Genomic DNA, 8,537 nt, shown 5'->3' on the forward strand with positions numbered 1-8,537 from the left:
TATACATATATATAATATAATACTCCATCATCCCATTTTTACTCAATCTAGCTTTATCCTTTTTTGACTTCTCTCAAATCTGTTTCTCTCTCTTTATTTCTCTGGCCCTAGTGAACCCATTTGTGGCCCTTATGAACCTATTTCTGGCCCTAGTGGTCCTGTTTCTGACCCTAACGAGTCTCTATTCCCAAATTTTATGCCTAATATGCCAGTATCAATGCATGCCTTGCTGAACACTGCCTCTAACCAGTTCACTTCCCTCCCTTATGCACGTTCTTTGAAAGTGCTCCTGCTGCCCATTCTTATCTCTTACTCAGTGTCCCTGGTCAGGTGCCAAATGTAGGGATCTATTGGTCAATCAGCATGATCTATTGTACCCAGGGAGAAAATGGTAGCAGCAATGAGGAAAAGATAGACAAGAAGAAAAGAGCAGGGTTAGGTGGTAGCTCGTCTGCCTGGTTGGTGGGATGACTCCCAGAACAGCAGTAAGGGCCTTTATTTATACTTGTACAAAACTGCAAGACACAAGGTTGCCTAGTGACTAGCAGCATACAATGTTCAGGCAGGATGTTTTTCTCAACACTGAGGTGGCTTGACTGTTTTAGGTAATGAGACCTCATGCTGCCCTCCCACATAGGACTTACTTCCAGCTTTTGTGGCTCCCAACAAAGAAACCTTTGACATCTATTACCAATCACAGATTCTTGGGCTTGTCTATTGTTATTGTTCAGGATTTTATCATGAGCTGGAGTTTTCCACTTCCCTTCCCCTACCATTACTATTATTTTTTTTACACAGTGAATTTTCAAATTTTATAATCTACTTATCATTCTCTTTGCTCACCATTCCTCAAAGTATTTCAGATTTTCCTTTTATATCATTTTCCCAAAATACACTCATAATCAGTGACTATTAGGGTAAAAAACCTCAATTTTGTGTTTTCTTTAAAATATCTTCATGGTAGTTTTATTCTCCAAAGATGGTTTTCCTGGCCAAGGCATTATTGGCTGAGTTATTTTCTTTCAGAACTTAAACTATTCCACAGTCTTCTGACCTTAATTAATGCTTTTGAGAAATCAACTCCCAAATTAATTCTCATTTCTTCATAGGTAATTTTTCTTTGCTTTCTAGCTGCTTTAAAACCTTCTATTTCCTCTTCCTCTACAAGGTCAAGATGTAGATTAATTTTTATTTTTTCCTCTTTGACATTGCAGCAGGCTTCATTGCTCTGTGCTAAATTATTACAACTTAGCACCCTAAACCAATGTTGTTTTATTAATCCACTATGCTATAGGTCAGAATCTGGCCTAGTATGGCTGTTTTTTTTTCCTTATAGAATATAACAATCCTGAAATCAAGGTTTCAAACAGGCTGAATTTGCTTAAAGGCTCCAGGGTACATAAATATGGGAAGGATTTCTTCCAAATTTATTCTGCTTGTTGACACATTAAGCTCCTTGTATTTGTAGGAATGAAGTTCCCATTTATTTCTGGATGGTGACCAGGGATGTTTGCAATTCCTAGAAGTCACCCACTTGCTTGCCTTTCACGTTTTTATATCTTCAAACCAGGAATAATGTGTCAAATATCCTCTTGCTTTATCTATGACTTCCTCTATCTCTGACATTTATAACAGCTTTAAAGGGCTAAATTGTATGTGCTTAAAACCCATTGTGCCACATAATATATAACCTAATTATTGGAATAAAATTGGTCATATTTTCAGTCTCAGAGATGAGACAAGGCATGAACACTGGAAGCCAGGGAGGTGGGGAGGATATCTTTGAATTCTGCCTATAACCAGCACTTACTGAGGTTTTTAAATTTGAGGACATTTTTATGTGATCGTCTATTTAAAAGTACTGTGTTCTTTCCAATTTTCTTGGCTGTGCACTTTCTCTAGCACATGCTTCCTCTCTCCAAATATATTTTAATATTAACATCAACTGCATGCTTACTTTTTTATGTTTTCTATCTTCATGTTTGCCTATCAAACTGGTATGACACAGATCAGTGAGTGCTGTTTGACAAATTTTTTTTTTAGTTAGTGAAGTTTGACATTTCATTTTGTTTTGCCTATTTACATTTTTCTCTTGAGAATTCTTTCTTTGTGGTTTTATGTGTGTACATATTTATTATAAAACATTATTATAGTATATGTATGTTTGGCTCGCTTTGGGGACTTGGGCAGATACCAACTTTCCCCAGCCTTTGCTGCCTTATCTGTGGAATTGGCATGCTAATTCCAACTTGGTAGGTGTTCACTGTGGTCAGAGTCACAGAACACATCTGGTTCCCCGGGATGATTAAAGTTCACTTTTCTCTGTTCGCAGAAACAGTTCAGGTTAATGCTAATGTTCTTCCATGAACTTCTCTCAAACATTTTAACATCAGATCCATATGTGAGTGAAATACAGAGTGAGAACTCAGGATGAATGAGGAGGAAGATTCATATTTTACCAGTTCTTTCTAGGAGTGTTCTGGAAAACACATATATTTGTCATTTACAGAGAAGCCTCTTCCTCCATGTTGGCCCAATTTCGATATTCCTGTATGCTCTCTTGCAATCTGCCTTTATGGCTGATATCGCCTCATCTACTAATCGACAGCAGAAGAGAACAAGATAACTCCACGATATTAGCAACAGTGACTTCCATGCCAACATACCCATTAACCTTACACCCTGGTTACCTCTGGGTGGTTCCCGGATGGCAGAAGTGAGTCACTGCAGAGTCACACTGACAACGGTCACATCAGCTTGGCAGCTCATCTTTGGAGTTCCTGCTGCCCAAGCATTGTAGAATTTCCCCAATAATTTTTGATGATTATTATCATGTCTACAGAAGTATAAAGGAAGGGGGAGCCCAGAGAAATTTCCCAGGGGTACGGGATCAGCCCTCCTCTCAACATCCTAGTGTAATAATTACGCTTGCAGGTCAAGTGAGTAAAACCTAACTGTGAGTGGGAGCTCCCCGCTGAAAAGGTTATTATTTTTATTAAAAACTTTCCCAGTGCTAGTCATCTGATGTTTATGATCTCATGACAGCCACATTTTAGTGGCTGGTCTAATTGGTGGTATCATTACCTAGGTAGTTAGTGGCCCATGTGTGGGTCTCATAACTCCAATTCTAGTTATTTTTCTACTTTGGTACAGGTTGGAGGAGATAGCTATGGAGCTTCATTTCACAGAAACTGTATGCTGCACAACACCACTGATTTGGGTCATGTTTTTCTGATTTTGTGTCACTGTTAATATCACTTTTCATAAGCTGGTGGCCTGATTTCTGCATTGGCTTTTCAATTCTCCAACAGATACTTTGTAGCTCTATGCTAATTTCAATAGGTTTTTAAAGTCAGGTTCATATGTTTGACAAGTTCATTTTGGCACTGTAGAAGGAAGCCTACGAACTGGTTCAATAGGCACTTTCAAGGGACTTCTGGTGTGACTGGAGAATTTGCTTAGTTCTTAGATTCAGTTTTTCCATCTCTTTGAGTTAGCTCAGATCATTGATTTTCAGCAACCATATTTAGTCATAAGCTTTCTTTTTTGTAATAAAGTCTGAGTCAGTTCAGTACATCAAATGGGCAAAGTCAGTTCACTCTAATGGAAGCAGAGGCAAAACCCATGACTCTTCTTCATGGTTACCCCATTAAATCCACAGTGGCTCCTGATGGTAATCCAATATATGGTCACTGAGGTGTCATGATTATTGTCTTATTGTTCAAGTGTTTTCCTTACTGTCTGCTGAGTGTCTAAAGCTGGAAGCTCCTGATTCAGTCAGTATTGGCATGCGGGCTAGAGCTTGTTAGACTCGGGGTGGAGGTGCTGGGTTGGATGGTGAGCATTTCTGGGATTGAATCCCAATCTCAGCTCCTTAGTGGCAAGGCACTTACTCTCTCTGTGCATCTGGTCTGCATTTTAAAAATAGGAATAATAGTAGGACTTACCTTAGAGAGATTTTATGAGGATTAAAATAGTTTACATATGGAAAGCATTTAAGATAGTGGCTGGCACTAGAAACACAGCTATTATTCTTATCATCTTGAGAATCTAGCAGGGCTTTGTAGGGAGTGGAAGCATAATAGTGACCATTAATTAACCAGCTTTTACAGCACTACAGATCGGGAAGGGCTTTTAAAAGTCATGTGGTCCTTGCCTCCTAACCTTGCCTGTGTGTAGGCTTTCTGATTCATCTGTTAAAATGCAGTATTTCCTTGATCCCACTGATTGACTTAGTGAACCAGCTTCTCCTGGAGAGCAGTTTGGAGATCTGTATTTATGACAAATGTCTTATAAGCTATTTATGATCAGGAAGTTTCACACTGGAAACTTGCATTTCCCACCTGAGAAAGCTGGGTACAGAGAGAAGTGGCTTGCTCAGGATTGGTCGCTAATGGTAGCAATAGGACAAAGGCTGAGATCCCCATCGTTGTCCTGTTACTCTCACACTGTCACTTCAGTCCAGGAGCTTGAGATTGTTCAGATGCAAGGAGGAGTTTTGGGAGAACTTTATTGAAGTTGTTTTTGGCCACTGGCAAAATTTATCTACCAGAGCAGTACAGGTATCCTCTTCTGTCAGTAGAACTTCCATGTTTATTGTGAACTTCGTATTCAGAAAATAATGATCCCCAGAAACCCACATGTCCTGAAAGATCTTAAAGACTGGTGTTCCTGTCCAGTTCACATGAGAATAGCTCTGCATTTCAAAGTGCAGGTGCTGCCAAGAAGATGGGCGTGTAGAGATCAAATGAAAACGCCACACCACTGAGTACACTTGGCCAGTGTGCATCATGTGAACCACGTTGGAGCCTGAGGACAGAAACCAAAAATATGCTTCTGCCCAGAGGCGGCCAACAGCATCAATTACTAGTGTTATTATTGTTATTATCTTCATCACCATCATTCTTCTTCCCATAAATTTAAAGGTAGGGAGCTGGGCTCTTTTTCTTGCAGCAGTCCTATGAGAAATTAAGAGTTGTGAATTTTAGACAAATAAGTGTGGAGGTATGCAGGGCCCCGTAAGAGCCTCCTGCACTGAACCCACAGTTTGTAGTCCTCTTGTCTATGAGTGCTAAATTTTGTCATTAAGAGGCCAGTTTTCTATACTCAGGACTGATTATTCTATATTTTGTTTAACTTACATATAATTTGCCTCCATACCTATGGAAAGTAGTAAGAACAATCTTCCCAGGGAATTTGGATCCCTTTGTGGCACAAGAGAGTTCAAAAGGCTGAAGTGGGAGTACTTGAGGGGCAGAGTGAAGATAGGGGAGGTGAAGGCCCATATTTCTGGAGAATATGGGAAGTCCTTGAACTTGAAGAGATTTAGAGATCAAAAGGTAAGATGTAATTTTTACCCAGCTCCTCAGGGAAAGTGCCTTTTCAAACTCCGTGGGTGGGATTAGTTGACTCACTTAACTACTTACAGGTAGAAGAAACTTTTCAAGAGTCTTAGAAATGAATAAAACAACTGCCTGTTTGTGTCTATCCCTTTATTCACTCAGGCTAATTCTGCAGCCTGAGATGAGAAACCCAACTGATTTTACAAGGGAAAGCACTAAAAGTCCAGGTAGAAATTCATAATTTGATCTTGAAGACAAAGGCCTTGTCTCTAATCTGATTCTTATAGGGTCCAAAGCTCCTGTCCAAGGCAGAACTAGGAAGCGATGGTGACTGGCAGAGTTTTAAAAAGGCAGACACTTGTTTGTCTGACAAAAAAGTGTCTGTAAGCTTTTCTGGATGTATTTTTATTCTTTTTAAAAATTCATAACTTGTTTAATACTTTTAATTTTTTGAATATTTAATGGGTTTAAGTGTTTTAAAATTGAAAAAAGCTTGAAGGAACATAAAAAAAGAAAGATTTCCCTACTTCTTTATCTTCTGATGCTCATTTTCTTCAAAAAGATGCCACCAAAGCTATCAGTTTTTCTTTTTTTGGGGGGGGCAGGAATATTTTAATGTCTTTACAGAGAAGTGAATGTATATGCATGTATCAGTTTTTAAAACATTTGTTTATGTTGTAATGTACCTTCTTACTGACTGTACCTTTTTGTTATCAGCCCCATAGATTCTAGTATTTATACATAACTTATTTTATCAATCCTTGCTTGGGATGGGTAAATATTAAACATTTATAGACATTAAAATTGTTTCTAGTTTTATATTATTACAATAATGTAATGAGTCATTTTGGCACATACATCACTTGCACAGGTATTAGTTTTTTCAGTGCAAGAATTAAACCTATGACCTTAGGAATACTGGGTAAGTACTCTTGCACTGAGTTACCTCCCAGAACTTATTCGTTTTGATATCTATTTGTTCATTTAGATTGGACCCAAACCCTTCACACTGAGCTACATCTTCAGTTTTTTTTTTTTAATAAAAGTTATTTTGAAACAAGGTCTCCCTAAATTGCTGAAGTTGGGTTCAAACTTGTGATTCTCCTGGATTAGCTTCCCAGTGTACTATGGCTATAGGTACATATCACCACACCTATCTGTAATTTTTTTCCTAGAGTGTATTTGTTATGTAGACTTCTGGCTTTCAGTTTGGCAGAATGGTGCACGCCCATAACATACTTGAATCATTTCCTCCTCCATCACCTCCTTCCCTATACTCACCATAGTTTCATGGCTTTTGGGGATTACAGTGACATAAATTGCCCCCATTTTGGCTGGGCCTGACCCTATTTCCTTGTATTGATATATACAGAACTGGCTAGGCCTTTTCCTTATCCCTTCGATTGGCTTTAAGCAAATTCCTACTGGTCTAGCTGAGGTGCTGGTGGCCTTGAGGTCGGAATGCACGTTTCTCTGAAAACCTCCACCCGCTGCTCTTTAATATGAGCTGGGTGGAGTTAAGATGAAAAGTCAGTGCTCTGTGCTGTCAGCTGGGATTGAGCCTAGAGATAGAGGATAAATCTTTCTGGGGCTTGAAAGATTACACATCCAAGCTGAAGCACCAGACTCCAAAACATTGGATACTATCTCAGTTGCGTAATGCAAATTACTCTTGTAGCATATCCTTCTCTCTGCACATGACAGAGGTAAATGCTGGCCTCCTAACTAGCTCAGCTCATGGCGCTCATGTAGCTCCCACCACTTTCCGTCACTCATCCTCAAGCCACTCCCCTTTTCACAAATAAATAAAAGATGGCTTCAGTTTTGAGTGAGGGCCTTTGTTCAAGATAGCCATCTCTGTGACTGGACTTAGGACCCCTTGGCTCATAATTATAAATATGCTTCAATGTCTTTATTCTCACTAAGGTTGCATTGGAAGTGGTGGATTAGGAATAATTTGATAGGATTCCAATAATTTACCTTTGGGATTACAAATATAAACTTCTTGGACAGAGACAAGGACCAGGAGGGGCTTTCAGCATGTGATCAGTTGGTTCTGTTGCTCTTGGGCTTGTGGGAGCTCAGCCCACCATGAAGTGGGGAAAGTTGCTCATCCCAAGCCTGGACATAAAGAAGAACCAGTAAGAGATTGGGATACCCCAACTCCTTTTAAAACTGATGCCACCACCTCCCAATAAAGTTAAGCAGGGGACAAATCCTTCATTTAACATATGAGCCTGTGGGAAAGATGTAAAATACAAGCTATAGCTATATGCAAAGACAGAGAAATACAGGAAATATTACCTTTTTCTGAGCACAGACTAATCAGGGACACGAGATTTTCACAGGGAGTTCAATAGTGAATAGTGTAGTCCAACTGAATTCATTGTTAAAAACAGATTCTGATTTGGTAGTACCGAACTGTGGCCTGAGGCTCTGTGTTTCTTCTGAAATCTGAAGCGAAGCATATAGTGTTAGAAAAGACACAGTTTGGATAAAAAGGAAAGTCAGGAGATAATTAAGGGATAAATTATGTAGCATAACTATAAAACGTGAAGGAGCTCAGAGGAGTAAGATATAATCAGAGAAAATTTCATGCAACACATGGAATTTGGTCTTGAATGATGATTGGACTTCAGATTGGTAAAGGAATGAGGCAAAGAAACCAAGTGAGTTAAATCACAGGGCCTGCAGTGAGGAAGATGTGTTTGTGAGACACTGAGAAAGCCAGACTGCCCAGATTGGATGTCACCAGGTAGAATGGCAGGTAGTCTCTGTGATGCCCACTTCTTTGCCCTCTTGGGCAATAACCTGCCTTAGTGTAACCAGAATCTAGTTTTTTTTAAATAAACAAATATGTATTTGGTACAGAATCTCATTACACAGCCAGGACTCATAGTGATCCTCCTGTCTCAGCCTCCCCATCTGGGATCACAGGCATTTGCTACCAGGATCGGTCTTGGTGGACACTTGGCATGTCTGGGGTAGGGCTGTTATGACAAAGTGTGACCATAATCTAAAGATCTGCATCTAAGGAATAAAGCAGGTAAAAGTGATGGGAAGTCACTTCCAAATTAGCTTACATAGAACTTGTCATTGCTCTCTTGTTCCCACTGGCCCACCTTTAGTCTCTTTGAGATGATGCCCTCTTGTGTCTTTTGGTCTGCTTGTAGTGAGGACACAGGATAAGTAAGG

The sequence above is a fragment of the Octodon degus genome, unplaced genomic scaffold (genome assembly GCF_000260255.1).
Source record: "Octodon degus isolate 3935 unplaced genomic scaffold, OctDeg1.0 scaffold00142, whole genome shotgun sequence".
Taxonomy (NCBI): Eukaryota; Metazoa; Chordata; class Mammalia; order Rodentia; family Octodontidae; genus Octodon; species Octodon degus.